The sequence below is a fragment of the Neofelis nebulosa genome, chromosome 2 (assembly GCF_028018385.1).
Source record: "Neofelis nebulosa isolate mNeoNeb1 chromosome 2, mNeoNeb1.pri, whole genome shotgun sequence".
NCBI classification, from domain to species: Eukaryota; Metazoa; Chordata; class Mammalia; order Carnivora; family Felidae; genus Neofelis; species Neofelis nebulosa.
The window spans coordinates 44,192,708-44,208,553 of NC_080783.1; the positions used below are offsets into that span (position 1 = coordinate 44,192,708).

General features: G+C 39.1%; 1 long non-coding RNA gene across 2 annotated transcripts in view; it reads left to right on the plus strand.

Moving 5' to 3' along the window:
* LOC131501255 (uncharacterized) overlaps nt 1-15,846 on the plus strand; it is a 119,104-nt gene that overhangs the window by 69,764 nt on the left and 33,494 nt on the right. Inside the window, exon 3 of one of the 2 annotated variants that reach the window (XR_009256726.1) lies at nt 1,992-3,297. The exons of the other annotated variant lie outside the window; for it this stretch is intronic. This is a non-coding gene — a long non-coding RNA (uncharacterized LOC131501255). Of the gene's footprint in view, nt 1-1,991; nt 3,298-15,846 lie in introns of those variants that run through there. 2 annotated transcript variants of the gene reach the window in all.

Below are 15,846 nucleotides of genomic sequence, written 5' to 3' on the forward strand. Positions count from 1 at the left end.
CTTTGTACATATGGAAGTCAGCCAGATCTCCTGGGTGGATCATTAAACTGGAATTCTTTTCTTGGAACACCAGTACCTTAGTGTGTGACCTTGACCTAAGGCTAGTCATCAACCTGTCAAGAGGAATGACCCCAGGGATAAGGCCGATAAGGCTCTGCTGCCTCTACTTAAAGACTGTTCTTCAAAACAAAACAAAACAAAACAAAAACAATGGATACAAAAAAGAAAATCATCTCTGGTTTCTGCTTGCTTAAAGAGAATGTTATGAGGATTCTAGAGGTAATATCTCTGGAGGACTTTGAGCTCCATCAGTAAAAATCTTGTATACATATAAACCAAAGGAATTCTGGTAGACAAACATGGCAATATTGTATATCAGTCTTTTGTGTCTGTTTTCAGATTCTTTTTTTAAATTGGCTTGGGTCCAGAAGTAGGCATGGTATAGACAGAATATGCCCAGTATTGGGTTTTTAACTCAATCCCTTCCTTTAAAATAAGGGTCAGGAGAGGCACCTGGGTGGCTCGGTGGGTTAAACGTCCAACTCTGGATTTCGGCTCAGGTAACAATTTCAGTGTGTGAGATCCAGCTCCTAGCTCTGTCCTGACAGCATCAAGCCGCTTTGGATTCTCTCCCCGCCCTTGCCCCTCCCCTGCTCACTTGTGCATGCACACATGCATGTGCATGCGTGCTCTCTGTCTCCCTCTCACCTTCTCTTTCTCTCTCTCTCTCTCTCTCTCAAAATAAAGAAATAAACATTAAAAAAAATAATAAGGGCAATTGTAGATTTTCATCAGGGACCTTAACAGTAGGCCTCCCTCACAATGAGAAGTAAAACTAAGTATACGTGAGTCCTGTGTGACAAGTATTTTAATGAGAAATTTATACATAACTTGAATTATTGATATCATGCATCTTTCAATGAAATGATTATCAATATTATTTTGAGTGTTATTCCCCTGTTACTTCAAGTTCTATAGGTTTTACATAATTGTAAAGTGCCTAACATTATTATGAAACATTGTAAGATATGATTTTGATTCTAACAGTTTATTCTTGACACTGGTATTTAATTCAGAGAATAAGATCAAGAGGATCTTGATGAGGATCAAGGATCATGAGGATGCTCATGAACTCTGAAGGAGAAAAGGTCATTTGGATTTAGTGTCTATGTGTGTATTTTTCTCTAAGTTTTATGAGGTAGTTACATAAAAGGGACTTCTAAAATAGAAAAGGATGATGAAAATGGGCTGAACATTTCAAACAAAGTTCAGTGTGAAATCAGTAGTATATTCAGTAGGGGTGACAGGGAACAAAGATGTGGAGGAAAAAGGAGAAAAGGAAAATCAGCAAGCAGTAAAAATAATGATTGGGGTCAGGCAGTAACAGTAAAATCAAGAAACTTGAATATGATGGAAAAAACCATGGGTAGCTATAAAAGAGGCATTTGAAATAGGAAATGATGTGAGAGGAGAAGATAATTTTAGTACAGTTAAAGGAAGTAGCAGCTATGGGTGCTAAAAGAGAGGATTAATTTTAAATGTGTCCCAGAAGTAAGAGAAATATTTTTTAAGGGGTGGGGAAAGAATGATGGAAAAAGCCTAGTTGAGTGTTATATGGCTATTTCAAGCAAGATTCTACGTAGAGTATTATGACCATTTGGGTGCACCGTACTTTTACTGGCACATTGATGAACCAGAGGTCATTCAAGACACCAGGGTGGTGAGAAATGGCAGCTCTCCTCAGATATCTGTAGGTCTGCCATAAGGAAGAAAGATCACATTTGACTTTATATCGTTCAAAAGAAAGAAATAGACCTAAGGAAAGTTAGAGGAAGGCAGATTTTGCTTAATATAATGCTCTAACAATTAGACATGCCCCTATAACAGAATGGGCTATTTGTACAGTAACACTTTCCATCTTTGCGAGTATTCAAGCAGAAAATATACAATAACCTGACTAACTAATCAAATGGTTTATTTTACCTTATAAGGTCCTTTTTGTCTGGAGGATCATGTGATTTGCAGACAGTGAACCCAAGGCCTCATAGCCCTGATGCTGCACTTTGCTCTTTTACAAGAGTTGCTGCTTTCCCAACACCCCCACCTGCCAGGAGGAGAGGAAACCAGAGGTACTTGCTATGACCATCTTTTTGGCACAATCTGTTGCTGGTACATTGAGTGTCAGCTACTGCTTTTTTTTACTTCTCTTTATTATTAATTCTGGGCCCCCGAGCAAAAGTTTTTGAAGGCCTTTCCCCTCCTTGTTAATTATAACATGGTATCAGTCAGAGTCCAAGCAGAAAACAGATGAGCATTCAAACAGAGTAATTTGAGGAGAATTCAATAAAGAAACTCTTCACAAAGGTGTGGACACTATTTACAGAAACCAACAAGGGATGGCACCGTCCCCAGGACTTGTGATAGGGAGAGGCATTACTACTGCAGGCCTGAAGATGGAGAATATGGAGCTATTTCCACACCCTGGAGAGGGTGGTTGTATGGAGAGGACGGCCTGAAAGGAGAGTTTGCAGCCAACACACAGCAAGAGAGCAAGGGAAAGAAATAACCCAGCCTCGCTTTTCTTCTGCTGGTGCCTCTCACTGCCAAACCTGACCCTGAGCTGGGCATGAAGGGAGCCAGCTGACATCTGTATGGGTCAGCCTCCTGGGGCACAGAGCAGGACAGAACTGAGGAGAGAAGGAGTCTGGAGAGGCTAATGGAAGAAACCACAGAAAGCAAATTCCTCCCTAAGGTACAGCTGGTTCTTAAGCAGTTTCTGTACTGTTAGGAATGCGGCAACGTATCTTGGAAGAACTTAATTAAGGCCTCCACCCTCTGCTAGCCACCCTGAGGTTGTGCCTGTCAGAATTACAGTTTTCTGCAAGGTTTTTCCTGATGGTCAGTGTTTAGTCCCCTCCACCTTCAAGGAAAGGACACATGGTAATTTTATTTAAAAAAAGACATGTAGAAGTCCTTCCTTTTAGTCAGGTGCTGGAGTTTCCCCACTTTAGAGCAAAGGAGAAACATCTAGACAGAAAGGCAGTTTCACTCTGAAGTAATTGAAGCTTAAGCTTTGGGGTCCCTTGCTTGGACCTCTGTGAATGTTGGGAGTTTCTGGGGTTGGTAGAATGTTCTAAGTGGGGGAGGGAAGTCAGATTGCACTTCTATGTAAACATTTCTAGTAAATTGCCCAGAGAAGTGTCACAAGGAAGAGATCTGGCCTTCCAAAGTTCCAAAGTTCCAAGGTAATTTGTCATGAATCCTTTTCTTATCCTTAATAAATATTCATTTTTTGTACCCAACTTTGTATTTGTATTTTGTATTTTATATTCTTTTTTCTTAAGAAGAATCAACCAAGTAATATAAGCTTTAGCCCTCACCAAACCTGGATCCACCCTAACTATGTGGAATTTTCATTATACTCAAAACTAGGTCAGCAGTCTGTTTATAATGCAGGAGAGTGGATGGCTTTGGTATGGAGAGTCACAGGGATTTTGTATGTTTACAATGGAAAGTTTATGCATGAGAGAGAGAGTGAGCACGTATGTAGGTTTTATCTGTGAAGAAAAGAATGGCTCCTATCTACTAGCAAACAGGCATCAAGGAATCAAAGTTTACTATTCTTCGCCACCTTTTGGCTGCTGCTCCATTTCTCTCCTCCACATAAGTGTTCCTTGAACACACGTTTTATACAAGGTGTATCTACCTCAGAGTCTTGGCTGGCTCAGTCAATGGAACATGTTACTCTTAATCTCAGGGTTGTGAGTTCAAGCCCCATGTTGGTTATAGAGTTTACTTTAAAAAAATTGAGAATAAAAAATTATGTGTCCAACTCTCAACTACATCTATGGCTTTGACTCTCTTTAATCAACTTTGTTCCCCTTCCTTCTGTATCCCTCTCATCCCTAGGAGCTGCCCCTCAACTCGGATATTAACAGCAACTTCATGGAAAAGTCAAAGGACAATTTCCAATATTGTCATTTCAATTTCTGACTTGTTGCCTCACCAGTGCACCAGTTCTCCCTTCAGTTGTGACTAACATGACTTCTTTAAAAGCTTGGCCACTGAACTCTGGCTTCTGTGGGATCATTTGCTTTGAGGATTCTATTTTACCATTTTCTGTATCTATTGGAGTTCCTTAGTCTTTTTTCTCCTGGGTGTAATCTAGGCTAGGAATCACTGCCCTCCTATTCAATTAGGCTCTGCCCGTACTGAGATCACACATATTTCTCTTCAATCATTTCTCCTCAGTTTTCATGCCAAGCTCTTTGCTGCTTCTTTCTTTTTTTGCCTCTTTCCAATCCATTTATTTGTTAAGTCCGTACAATGGGATCTTCTTTTATCCTGAGTACTGGTATAAGCTCTTGGGTAGGCTCTCCCCTCCAGATCTAATCTTCTATAACCACTTCTCAGAGTAACAGTGGACATCTCAAACCATTCATCTAACATCACTCCACTCCCTAAGACTCTGTAGTGGCCTTCAATAATCCCTCAAAGCATATCCAAACTGTTTTCCAGGAGTCACATCACTTCCTTATTTAAGATTCAGTTGCTTATGGGACACCTGGGTGGTTCAGTTGGTTAAGCATACAACTCTAGATTTTGGCTTAGGTCATGATCTTGTGGTTGTGATATCTGGCTCCACACCATGGGGCCTGCTTAAGACTCTCTTTCTCCCTCACCCTTGGCCCCTCCCTTGCACATATTCCCAATCTCTCTCTCTCTCTAAAAAAAGAGAAAAAGAAGATTCACTTGCTCAAATCTCCTTTTGTCTAATTCTATCCCTACTTTTTCTAAAACTACATGATACATATATAGTGACTCCTTCTGCTACTTACTATGTGCCAGACTCCATGCTATGTACTTAATTTGACCTAAGTAGGTTGCCCAAAGATATAGACTTAATAAGGGTCTTAGTGGTGTTTGAATTAGGTGTCTCTATTCATACTCTCAACCACTGTCCCAATGTTCTCAGGATATGGGTCATTGACCACCTGCATCAGGGTCTCATGGAGTGTCATTTAAAGTGCAGATTCCCAGGTCCCACCCCTTATCTATGTAAATGATGAAAAGGAATCAGTTATATAAAGATCTAATGAAGGAATCTTCTAGGCAGAGAGAACAGTAAACGCTGAGAAGGGCAATAAGCAAGGATCAGAATAAATCTCTCTTCTAGGCAGAGAGAACAGTAAACGCTGAGAAGGGCAATAAGCAAGGATCATAGTAAAGCTGGAGGACAATGAGACCAGAGAGGTAGAAGGGGTCAGCTCCTGAGGATCTGGAAGCTTTGGATATTCGTTTAGTTAGACAGGAATCTCTAGGACAGTTTTATTTTTTATTTTTTTATTTTTTTTAAATTTTTTTTTCAACGTTTTTTATTTATTTTTGGGACAGAGAGAGACAGAGCATGAACGGGGGAGGGGCAGAGAGAGAGGGAGACACAGAATCGGAAGCAGGCTCCAGGCTCTGAGCCATCGGCCCAGAGCCTGACGCGGGGCTTGAACTCACGGACCGCGAGATCGTGACCTGGCTGAAGTCGGACGCTTAACCGACTGCGCCACCCAGGCGCCCCACTAGGACAGTTTTAAACAGATGAATAAGCTCCGCCTTATATTTTAACAGATGGCAGCTGCCCACTAAAGAGTTGTAGGATGGTGGAGTTGTTTCAGAAGCAGCTCCCCAGCCAGGGCATCTTCCTTTCATCAAGAGAGACCATGGATGAATTCTTGCAATTGGAAAGTGGGCAGGAGTGATTTATGTGTCACTCTTGGGCACAAGTATCAGAGAAATAGATGTACCTGCTTCACTTTTTCTTCCTCTTCTACCAGCCAGATGCATGTTAACTTCATATATTGAAGATAAATAGGCTTTGCCCTATCCTAGTGTGGCCCTGACAAAAAAAAACCCTATATGGGACTATTAGGCAAATGAGAAGTAGAATCACATTACTCAAATATGGGGGTTCTTTGTTATAGTAGTTACTGCTCCCTCAAATGATACAAATCATATGACTTATGCTTTGCTGAGATTATGTTGGCTACTGGGTGGATGATAGTCTGGGGGTGGGAGGAGATGGCAGCAAGGGTGGGAGCAGGGAGACCAGTTAGGTGGTTCTAGTGGGACTGATGGTGACTTAGATTAGGTTGGTGGCACTGGAGTGATATGAAGTGAAGATACTAGATATACTCTGGAAGAATTTTTTTTTAGATATTTATTTATTTTTGACAGAGCATGAGTGGGGAGCAGCAGAGAGAGAGGGGGGACAGAGAATCTGAAGTGGGCTCTGTGCTGACAGCAGAGAGCCCAGTGGAGGGCTTGAACTCATGATCCATGAGATCATGACCTGAGCCAAAATCAGATGCTTAACTGACTGAGCCACCTGGGCGATCCTGGAAGAAATTTTGTGTGTGTGTGAAACTAGCAAGGTGTATGAGTGCATTGGATGTTGGGTGTGACAAAAGAAAGGAACAAGAAAGGGTGTGAAAAGAAAGGAACCAAGGACTGCAAGGAGTTTGGCTTGAACTCACTGAAAAAAACAGAGATGCCATTTTCTGAGATGGAGACCAGAACTCTCAAAATCCTCCCTTGATTGCAATTCTCCCAGTTAGCTCCATTTGTCCTGAATGATCTCTTAGCTGTGGCCCTTAGACCACATTATTCATCACCTGTGGCCTAATCCACATGTTACAGATCTTACGTGTACTTCACACATTAATGCTCAGGAAAAAACTTGGCCTACACTCTCTCAGCCTGAACATCTGATAAAGTGAAACTCAAAAACATGAAAGTGGCAGTTTTAACCTCATATGGATTTAAGTTGTTTTTTTCATTCTTACCAAGCTAGAGGAAAGATAGAGAAGAACTGTGTATTTTATGTCTGCAATTAAGAAGTAAAGGTGATGATGTTAATCACAAATGTCTGTAGTTCTGGGCTAACCTTGATTTGGAGTATGGTTACAACATACTTTATAACCACATAGCTCTGATGAGATTTATGTTTATTGATCCTTTCCTCTCTGTGTCCTCTGAATGTGGGTGCACTCAGGGTCACAGTGTCTCCAGGTCAGGGTTCTGTAAATGCCCTAGGGGTTGGAGATGAACCAGCTCTTTCAGGCTAGAGCGGTCAGCCAATGATGGCTCTCCCCTGGGCTCTCAGGAGAGGTGGCTACTTCCTTTTGAACATGGTCATGGTAATAGTTGTAATGTCTACTTGGGGCAAGTAAAAGAGAACCCCCAGAAAGATTAGGTAGCTGGAGTTGGACTCAAGAAATAGGCTTTGCTTATGAATGTGCATTATGGTTCAGGGGAAGTACTCTAGTTTTTTTCCTTCACTTCCAACTGAACTGTCACTGTTAGCATTTGAGTTTTCTGTGACTGTCACTGCCATCCATAAGCATGCCCAAGTGGAACTAAGCCAAGTCCCCAACTGTGAGATGTCTCTTCAGTCTTAGGGGAGAAAGGGACAGAGGGTGAAGGGAGAAGGTGCAGAAAGGGGAAACTCATTATATATCCCTTGGAAAACTATTCCTTCTGATCTGTCACTTCCTACTCTTCCACCCATGCCTTCACACACACTCTATAATTCTCCATCTGTTTCCAGCCAGTCACTGGGAATTGAATATGAGTGACTTCTGCAACCAAGAGAAATGAGCAGTAGTGATGACTCTATACATCTGTTCATTCATTCATTCATTCATTCATGGTGTCTAATCCAAAGATGAAAAAGACATAGCCCTTGTCCTCAAGGAGCTCTATTTGTGAAAATAATAATATAAGTTACTGTGGTAACAGAAGTGTGAGAACAAAGTACTCTAGATGCAACAAAGAGGACCAGTTAGTCATGCAGGTCTGTGTGTTTATGTCTGTGTGTATGCAGGTAAACTGTGACAAAAGGCAAGCTTTACAGAGAACATGCTATCAGAGGAATCTCGAAAGATGGGTAAGATTTTATCATTCAGAGAAGGGAAAGGGCTGAGGAGAGGAAAGACAGGAAACAGAATGTGAAAAGACATTATATTCTATTGATATCTAGGAATTATGTCCTGAGGATATTCTTGGCTGAATAAATCAGTATGTGTCATCATACCATAATATAATGATTTACCAATAGCAGCAATGGCCTATATTTTAACCATGGACTCTCTCATTGGTGTCATTAGTGATGTGAGCTGGAAACCTGAGCGTATTCTATCATAAAGTTATTTGTAACATAAGGGAGTGTTTACACTGTTTTATCTGCTTTAGTTTCATTTTCAACCTACAATTTAAATGTTTTTATTTATTTTTGAGAAGAGAGAAAGACAGAGCATGAGCAGGGGAGAGGCAGAGAGAGAGAGAGAGAGAGAGAGAGAGAGAGAGAGAGAGAGAAGAGGAGGGAGAGAGGGAGGGAGACACAGAATCCGAAGCAGGCTCCAGGCTTTGAGCTGTCAACACAGAGCCTGATGTGGGGCTTGAACTCGTGAACTGCGAGCTCATGACATGAGCCGAAGTCAGAAGCTCAACCAACCGAGCCACCCAGGTGCCCCAAGAGTGAATTTGACTCTTTTTTTTTTTAATATACGAAATTTATTGTTAAATTGGTTTCCATACAACACCCAGTGCTCATCCCAAAAGGTGCCCTCTTCAATGCCCATCACCTACCCTTCCCTCCCTTCCACCCCCCCATCAACCCTCAGTTTGTTCTCAGTTTTCAAGAGTCTCTTATGCTTTGGCTCTCTCCCACTCTAACCTCATTTTTTTTTTCCTTCCCCTCCCCCATGGGTTTCTGTTAAGTTTCTCAGGATCCACATAAGAGTGAAAACATATGGTATCTGTCTTTCTCTGTATGGTTTATTTCACTTAGCATAACACTCTCCAGTTCCATCCACATTGCTACAAAGGGCCATATTTCATTCTTTCTCATTGCCACATAGTACTCCATTGTGTATATAAACCACAATTTCTTTATCCATTCATCAGTTGATGGACACTTAGGCTTTTTCCACAATTTGGCTATTGTTGAGAGTGCTGCTATAAACATTGGGGTACAAGTGCCCCTATGCATCAGCCCTCCTGTATCCCTTGGGTAAATTCCTAGCAGTGCTACTGCTGGGTCATAGGGTAGGTCTATTTTTAATTTTTCGAGGAACCTCCACACTGTTTTCCAGAGTTCAACCTAGAATTTAATGTGCACCATTTAGTAGGTGTAATGTGGTTGATTTGCTACAAATGAAAAGTTGAATGAATTGATGGTAGATAATCTACACAAAACTCAGATTAAACCATTTGAATCTCCCACTAGATGGCATAGGAAGAACCTAGAATAACAATACCTAATTCTCATGCTAGAGTCAATAAAAAGAAGTTTCTGTTTCTATGGTTGAATGATTCTGAGTATTTTCTATTAAAAGCAAATACTCTGTAAGTAACATCTTTGTAATTATGTTTCTTCTTTAATAATGATTTATTTCTAAGCAGTAATAAATATATGTGGTTTAAAATTCATAGTAAATAGGAGAATATGATGAAAGTTTATTAAACTCTTTTTAAAATAGATTAAAACCATTCTTTTTCATCAAGCTGTTTTTTTATTCATTTTTAATTTTTCCAGGCTAGCATTTTTCCATATGGGTTCTTGGAGAGCCAAAGTCAGGGTTTGTCTTAGTGATATCACTCCCAGAGATTCCTGACTTGGGGAAGAAAATAAAAGTTAATAACTCTGTATTATTGTGACCCTAGTAGACTGTCATCTACCACTTACAGATTTTATAGAGCAATCAAAAGTGAAGCAATCCATATTTACTGATTAGGAGTAAGAGGGAAATATCACATGACCTGTGTAAGTAAGTCCACATTACTTTAAGAACACTAACAAGTATTACTCAAGGTAAAAAGAAATCCTACTTACTTCTCTATCACTTGACCTTTAATTACAGAACCTGTTTAATCCCCATATAATTATTCAAAACATTGAATCCCAATGAATTTCTTTTTCATGTGAACCTCACACAGCCCTAGTCTAACTCTATTGTAAGAATGTTGACAGAATGTGAATTTTGATAAGCAGCCATAAGTAAATGATGGGGAGCCAGAGCTATATTATAAAAATTCAGCTAGTCTTTTCTGGGTACACCAGGACTCAAACTTCCCCAAATCCCTAGTTCTGAGTTACCTGGAGTAGAGCTTCATTGGGTAGGCACCAATGCTTGGAAAGACTGCTTGATCATGAATACAGAGCCAAGTAAATATATCTTCCAAATAAACGCAGATCTTTGATGTAACCGGTACTATGGCACCACAAGGATTCCATCAACAGGTATTTATTGAATGACTTCTCTGGGCCACACTCTGTGCTGGGCCCTGAGCTAGCTTAAACAATCTGACTCTAATATTGGGGCAGCAGGTAAGGAGGCAGGAATAGTATCACTTTCAATAATGGTCTTTTACTGCAACAAGGGTCTCATAAATCATGGTTGTTTGCAGCATTAGAATCAAAAGGACACTTAACTTGAACCACAGTGCCCCCTGGTAACCATAACTGATATTCCACCTAGCTAATGAGAGTTCTCACTGAATGTAGAAGTACTGCTCAATTCTATTTCAATAAGTACAACAAGCAGGAACAGAAAACCATTGGGGCAATGCTCCCAATGCAGGATTTTTTTTTCTATACTGTATAACCCTTCAATGCCTCTCATCAGAATCTCCTGAATCACTTGTTTTAATGAACATTCTGGAGCCCTACTATAGATCACTGAATCACATCTCGATTGTTTGACCAGGAGGCTAGAGCAAAAAACATGAATGGACCAGTTCCCAAGCACATAAGAGACCACCATGGACACTCTATGAATCAAAAGGGTGGTGTGGGGCCTGGAGATGTGACGAGTTCCTAAGCACAACTATGGTCCAGAGACGTTACAGTTTGGGCCTTGACATTAATGTGATGTCATTTCCTGTTGCTTATCTTAAGTAAGGACCAGCTTACAAGTGTCCTTCTCTAGGGAAAACAGCAAAGAATTAATTGACTGAAGGCACCAAGTATGGATTCTGCTTATATAACTTACTTACCAGAAATTATTTATCTGGAATGCATCATTTCATTACTGAGTTTTAATACCAGTAAAAATCATGTGACTTCACCTGACACCTGGGACTAGTCTTCCCTAATTCATTAATGCATAGAACTATCAGAAATCAAAATGCAGGGAGCACTAACATGGAGTCCCCACATGTTCGGGTAAATGTTGTTGCTTTGAAGCAGAATTAAATTTGGGGAACTCATAGAAAAATCAAAATTGATTTTTAAAAATATTTGTTTGTTTGGTGATATGTATATATGCACTGTACATGTATCTGTGTAAAAGTCATAGGTTCTAAAACAAGTCCAGCATTGTACTGGGAGTTTAACTTTTATTCCCTAATTTTCACAACAGTCCTGCTGATGGAAATTATTGTGTTCCACCATTATACAGTGTAGGAACCTAAAGCTTAAGTAACTTGCCCAAGGTGACATAACATAGCAAATAAAGAGCTTGAACCCTCCAAAATCCATGACATTTCCATCATTCCATGCTTATAAAGAAACATGGAAAGAAATTAATGCATAAAAGAAAGATATTAAATGCTAAAACTTTCATGACATTTTTTTTCCTTTGCAATATCAGAAATATCCAGTAGGCTGTACTCCTGAATCAGTTTTCTAATTGAAACCCAGAGCCATTAAACTGATTTTTCTTAGAGCTTCAGGTGGTTTTTTTGATGTATTACTTTAAATGGAATCTACAATAATAATTTATAAATTTCTAAATGCACCTGAAAGTGAAAAGAAAATATTATTTTGTATGCATTGGTTTTAGGTCCTTAACTGCTTTTTTTTTTTTTTAATTAAAATAGCACCCTATTAAAATTGTTTGTGAAATTTATTGATGCTTCCCAGCTAGGGACAGAATTTTATTTTATTCCATCATTGTGAAAGCCATGCTATTTTATCACGGGCTACCACACAGCTTAGCCTGATTTACAGAAGTGTGATGAGTTTATCAGCATGTCTCCAGGCACAGTTATTTTAGAATCATCAAAGACAGTGCTTCACAAAGTATGGTATTTTTTTACACAAAATGTTGTGGTATTTTTTTTACAAATATCCCAGTGACTCTTAGACACATATAAGTTTGAGGACCACACTGATCCATGTGGTATTATTTGAGGGGACTAGGAAGGATCTTGCTCTTAATATTTTATCTACTGCTTGATCAAAAATCAATTAATTTTATAGAATAAAGCAAGGATGTCTCCTTTAGATTCCAAGTTCATTAAGCCATAAATATTTTAGACTGAGTTTTTTGTATTAACTAGGCACTTCACCTTTGTAGAAGAACTAGGAAAGGGGACAATTAAACAGGAGTGATGTTTGAAGAGAGACTACAAAAGCCTAATTTGAACGCTTCGCTTCTGAGATATGAGATATGGACACCTCACATTATTCATTAAGGAGATGTCATAGTTTCAGTATAACATCTTCAGTATAATATCCTTTAACCAACTCCTGTATCCTGCAAAGACAACCTTATAGAAGTCTACTCAACCGAGCAATACTTAATACTCTGAGTATAGGTAAAAATGTACTGTCATATTTACTTAGTTTTGTGTATTTTTAGTGTAGATAGAACCTATATACTCAAAGGCATAAAAACAAAACATGAGACACATAAGAAAATTAATATCATTACCTTGTAATAGAACTTAAACTTGTTTTCAAATAATACGCATCTAGCTATTAACTAGACCGGGCTCCATATGACTTCCTGTTGCTTCAAAATAGATACAGATATAGCATGGATGATCCTGGAAAACAGTATAAGTGAAAGAAGCCAGACACAAAAGGACACATATTGTATGGTTCCATTTATGTGAAATATCCAGAATAGGCAAATCCATAGAAAGCGGATAGAGATAGAAAGCGGATTACTGGCTGTCAGAAGCCAGGAGAAGGGGTAATGTGGAGTGACTGTTTAATGAGTAGGGGGTTTCCTTTTAGAATGATGAAAATGTTCTTGAACTAGATGGTGGTGATGGTTGTACAACATTGTGAAAGTATAGCATGCCACTGAATTGTATACTTTAAAATGGTAAACTTTATGTTATGTGTATTTTACCACAATAACAAATCATACATAAAATTAAATAGAATAAAATAAAATCTCCCCTCAAAGGATGAAGATGGATAGTATTCAGGATATAGAAAAGAATGTGCCACTGGGGTTGAAGGGAATTCTAAGAGATACACCCCAATGTGTTTTAAGGGGTGACACTAAATTTGGGAAAATGTCAGGTTTCAGTGTTGAAAGCCAACTTTGACTTGTATATATGCTTTGTCTTGCCAAAAAGACAACAAAACAACATCAACCCCCGCCCCCAAAGCAAAAGCACACAAAGCCAATAGTAACGTATAATCTTGTGATAAACAGCTAACTGTACTCACAGGCCAGAGTCCCAGTAGGTCAGCTCAGGGGGTGGGGCTTCCTACAGAGCAGTCACAGCTGGTTTCTCACTTATCTCCACAGAAAGACATGGAGGGATTCATAATTTACTCCTCCCATAACTCCCTTCCCCACCCCTGTCACTAAGCCCCCAGGGCAAATAGGGTTTCTCCTATGAAGTAGTCTAAGAATGGAGGTTTATTTTTGTACTGGTGTTAATTGAATGATTATCAGTGTCTACGTGACTATACATAAAGGCTATTCTCGCTTTTATTTACTCTTTCAGAGAATTCAGGTATATTTACAGCTGTGACCTCAATTCTTGTACCTTTCTATTCCCTCTCCCACTGTCTAGAAGTCAAATTGCCCTCCTAAAAATTCATCACATCATATCAGGTTTAGAGTTTTTAAAAAAATGTATCTGAAAGCTTCAACTGAAAAACCGGAGAAGATTGCGAACTGCTCTGGAATGAGACAAAATGGTGTCTGCTGTGCCTTCTGAAGAAGAGCTGCATTCTGTGCAGGAGCTTTTGTGAAATCCTGTGTCACCCACGCTACCCATTACAATGCTCATAACAGTCACATATCTGATCTGGAGGAAATGTAGCTGGCACTGTATTTATTCCTATTACCTCCTGTCTTGAAGCAAAATGCCAGTACTTCCTCCATGCAGCCTGGAGTGGTAAACATCAGCTGGGGAGAAGCTTTTATGTGGGGAATTTATTGCTAAATGAATTTCTGAAGACCAATATAAGAAAGTGGAAGCACTCTTTACACAGTATAGCATTGGTGCAGATAGATACGTCCAATAATTAATTTCTGATGTACCCATGAACATCATCTCTTTTGTGGTTTCCTGTTTTGCGGTTTTTATATGATACACAGATTATTTCATTTTGTATTCCAGCCAATGGTGTGCATTCATAAAACAGATCTTTGTGCTATTAATATAGGAGGCATAATATAAGCTGAGGATTTGATACAGTGCTAATAAAATTAAATTATTTTTTGAAAACCTGCCAAATGGGTAAGATGTTTGCCCTATATTAGTGACTATCATTTTGAAGTGAAACCTACTTTAATGAATACCTGACAAAGAAACCTTTTAAAGGAATGATTATCTTTGACATGAATATATTCAGCTACTGTTTATACAATGAAATCTTAACTAGTTGGTAAAAATGGCACAATATTACGACGGGTATAGAAAATACTACATAAAGAAATGTAAAGGCTGCATGAAGAGTTAATGACTAATTCTGTTATCTGAGTTGGTGCTTCAGTGACAATTTGCTCTGAGAAAAGCTTATGTTTATGATATTGTGGGTGCAATCTGTGTATTTGAGTTATACCCAGAGCCTTATTAATGCTATGTGTAAATTATAGAAATTACCAAAAGAAGAAAGCACAGTATGTTTGCATTCTGCTTTCAGATACAAGGCAAGGTAATTATAATTTATGACCCAGTGACTATATTTTATGTCTTAAAACTGAAAAGTAAGGGGAAAAAATGGAAAGTACTGGAATATGGATGTAATAATACTTAAAAGTAATGACCTCATTACATTTTCCATCTTCAGATGAGTTGTTAAAGCAAAGGTAAGTACTTTATCATACAGTGGTCTGATTATGTTCAGAGAAGAAGAATGAAAAAAATTTGAATGGTTGTAAAACATAGGCCATAATGACAGGTTAAGTTATTTATTATTACCCTGAAGGAAAAAAAGTCTAAGCTGTGACTTCATTAGTCCACAACTAAACAAAAGATAAGTAAACAGGCAATGTATTCATTGTTCTTCATTGCCACTGAAGACAGCAACTTAAATTGGTTAAATAAAGAACATTCTTAGCAATGTGGCTAGGAATGATGAAGGAAGGGGCGCCTGGTGGCACAATTGGTTCAGCACCTGACTCTATTTGGGCTCAGGTCACGATCTCATGGTCAGTGAGTTCGAGCCCCACACTGCGGAGCCTGCTTGGGATTCTCTCTCGAGAGCCTCTCTCTCTGCAACCTCCCCCTCACTGGCTCCCCTCATGCTCTCTCTCTTTCTCTGAAGATAAATAAACATTGAAAGAAAAAACAAGAATGATGAAGGAAAATATGGAATACTTCTCCTTGAAGAATTTTAACAAAGAGGACATACATCTGTAGGCAAAGATTTCCTTGGTGGCTCAAATATAAATTATATGCTTCTTGCTGGTCATGATTCTATGGAAATCTATTCTCCAAAATAATGCAATACTGTGTTGTCCCACGCAACTGGTGATGTCTTTTGTGGTTAATGCAAATTAAATATTTTTAGCATTGAACTTCACTAATTTAGGAAGTTCCCACTGGTCATTAGTAAAACCCAAAATGAGGACGTGCATTCTTCGTGTATCCTAG